The following is a 2,294-nucleotide window of genomic DNA, read 5'->3' as shown; positions in this document are numbered from 1 at the left end:
AGTATATGATTATATACATTAGGTAATGTTAGTAATTAACCTGACACTGCCTGATATTTAAATATATGTTCTGTCTCTCTTTAATACATTTTCTGAAATTATTACTACCTGCTTCCTAACTCTGTTCCTTTCTTCTTTCCTATCCTTCCTTTACTCCCTCTTTTTCTACTTTTTTCTTTTCCTCTCTTAAAAAGGGGGAGGGTGAAGAGGTGCAGGAGGTACACCCAAGAATTTGTCACAGAGCTTTTTCAATTTGTAACTATGAGAAATAACACAATGTTCCTGTGATTAATTACAAAAATGGTAAGATTTTTTTTCTTACAGATGGGGTAAAGATTATATCTCTATATAAGTATTATGGATATTTGCATATGGTTATTAAAATATTTATTTTATTCAGTTATATCTATTAACCTAGAATCTCTGGAAAATGTCTAATGCACAATTCTAGATCACTTCCCTATTTAAAAGAAACTCAGTTTTTAAGCATGAAAGCAATATTTTAGTTAGGTACAGTTACCTAGAAGGTATTCATATATGACACCAATACCTTGAATGGAAACTTCTCTAATATTAATGGGGTAGTGGGAATGTGAATTCTTAATTTTGCCCCTAATCGATAGCATAGTGGTAGAGCATTTGCCTTGCACGCAGCCAACATGGCCGACCAGAGTTTGATTCCTCTGCCCCTCTCGGAGAGCCCGGCAAGCTACCGAGAGTATCTCGCCCACACGGTAAAGCCTGGCAAGCTCCTCGTGACGTATTCATTATGCCAGACACAGTAACAACAAAGTCTCCAATGGAGACGTTACTGGGCCCGCTCGAGCAAATTTGCTAAAAGAGAAAAATTATAGAAATTCAGATAAATATCACTTGATCACTTGATACCCCGTTATTCATCGATTTACTTGAGCGGGTGCCAGTAATGTCTCCATTCATCCCTGTTGCGTGCTAGTGTAGCCCAATGGCATCTGTTCATTCTAGAAACATGCAGAGCCTCAAACCGATTATTCAGGGTCTTGACGAAGAAGTCTGACCATATTGTAGGTGGGAGTCCACGTGATCTTTTGACATCCCTGAAATCTAGTCAGTAATGGCTCTAGTCCAGTGGTCATCTGTAAACCTCATTACGTGTCCAACCCATCTGATTTTTGATGCCTTGACAAATGAGCGCCCCTGACTCTTGAGCGTTGATGGAGATTGGAACTCCGGATTCTATCTCTCATTTGAGTAAAGCATGACACACCAAGCATAGCTCTTTTGATTCCTCTTTGAGAGACCCAAATAGCGTTCTCTTCCTGTTTTCTTAGGGGCCAGATCCCGGGGCATATGTTAATGCAGGAAGAACAGTGGAATCTAAGAGTTGTGCTCGTAGCTGGAGGTTCTTTGTCCTTTTAGTTATTTCTTCAACACTCTTGAAAGCATTCCAAGCCGCTCTCTTCCTTCTGCATAACTCAGGTGCCAGGTGCATAACTCATGTAATTCATCATGTTGATTTCTCAACCTAGGTATATATAACTGTTGCATTCGGAGATGGTGGTTCCGTTGAGAGTGAATCAGGAATAAGACTGTTTCTCATGAACATTGTCTTTTTGAGATTCAGTTGTAATCCGACCTTTCCACACTCACGGTCAAAGTCGGTCAGCATTTGTGCCGCTTGGCTGGTGTTTGGCTATGTTTCAGATAAATATAGAAAAAATAAATCTATGAGAAATTTTTATAATTTTATAAATATCTATTTGTAATTTAATCTCAACTGTTTTTTTAATTTGATTACTATGAATTACCAGGCTTTGCTGCATGAGCACGATACTCTTGGTAGCTTGCCAGGCTCTGTGAGAGGGGCGGAGGAATCCAACTGGCAAGCTACCCGTGATGTATTTGATATGCCAAACACATTAACAAGTCTCACAATGTTACTGGGCCCGCTCGAGCAAAGCAATGAACAATGGGAGGACAGTGACAGTGACAGTATGAATTAAAGCCATGGGACATTAAATTGAGTGTCTTTTATACTTCAGATATTAAACTGATAAGAACAGATTCTACACTTGATCTTAGCCAAAAGGCCGAGAAGCGATAGCACAGCGGTAGGGCATTTGCCTTGCACGCAGCCAACATGGCCAACCCGAGTTCGATTCCTCCACCCCTCTCGGAGAGCCCGGCAAGATACCAAGAGTATCTCGCCTGTATGGCAGAACCTGGCAAGCTCCCTGTGACATATTCGATATGCCAAACACAGTAACAACAAAAGTCTCCAATGGAGATGTTACTGGGCCCGCTTGAACAAATCG

The 2,294-nt window shown here is 40.6% G+C and overlaps 1 pseudogene; it reads right to left on the bottom strand.

Moving 5' to 3' along the window:
* Positions 1-1,973: 1,973 nt before the first annotated feature.
* On the bottom strand, positions 1,974-2,081 carry LOC130026765 (uncharacterized; annotated as a pseudogene).
* Between the last annotated feature and the right edge of the window lie 213 nt (positions 2,082-2,294).

The sequence above is a fragment of the Sorex fumeus genome, unplaced genomic scaffold (assembly GCF_029834395.1).
Source record: "Sorex fumeus unplaced genomic scaffold, SorFum_2.1 ptg000034l, whole genome shotgun sequence".
Classification (NCBI taxonomy): Eukaryota; Metazoa; Chordata; class Mammalia; order Eulipotyphla; family Soricidae; genus Sorex; species Sorex fumeus.
The sequence above is the reverse complement of the archived record's forward strand: the minus strand, read 5'-3'. Positions and strand labels throughout refer to the sequence as shown.